This window comes from Penaeus monodon, chromosome 30 (assembly GCF_015228065.2).
Source record: "Penaeus monodon isolate SGIC_2016 chromosome 30, NSTDA_Pmon_1, whole genome shotgun sequence".
Lineage (NCBI taxonomy): Eukaryota > Metazoa > Arthropoda > Malacostraca > Decapoda > Penaeidae > Penaeus > Penaeus monodon.
Genome location: NC_051415.1, coordinates 35,493,928 through 35,494,633, shown reverse-complemented (window position 1 = coordinate 35,494,633; position 706 = coordinate 35,493,928).

Genomic DNA, 706 nt, shown 5'->3' with positions numbered 1-706 from the left:
GTCTTCTCCCTCTTTTCGATCTTCTTCAACTCTCTCCTTCTTTTATGCTTCTCTCCAGTGTACTAGGTCAGTGTGTCTATCGTGTGTTATTCCCCTAAGAAAAAAAACAGCTGCACTTTCCCCGGTAAATCCTTCTCATTTGCTATTCATTGGGGGTCTGAAAACAGTCTCTACTGCCCAAAAGATTCTTTCTTTTTTTTTGGAAAAGTAAAAACGATGAAAAGAAGAAAAAAACAGGTAAAAACAAAAGGGTAGAAAAATGGGGGGTTTCAAAACACTGCTCTGCCTCTTTAAACCCTGCTCTGGGTTAGTAGGGTTTTGGTATAGATAAGTTCATTTATCGTAATAAATGGGGGGCGGTCAAACCTCCCTCCCCCCCCTTTGCATTTTTCGCTCCCTGCCCCCCCAAGTCCCACAGCCCCCCTACCCCTCAGGAGAATAAACCAGAATTTTCCCCAAAGGGGCTGTTTTATAGGTTTTTTGATCACTGTGAGGAGGGAAGGGAAACTGCTATTACTTTCGCCTCGAAGGGCTTTTGTACGGAGGGAACGGGGAAAGGGGGAGGGGGAAAGGAGGGGGGAAAAGGGAGTGATTCTTGAGGGTTAAAGGGGAAAATTTAAAAAATAGAACACGTAATATGTGATTTTAAATTGTCAAAAGAGAATTTTGTCCAGTAAAATGAAGTTGGGGGCGAATAGGGGGAAAT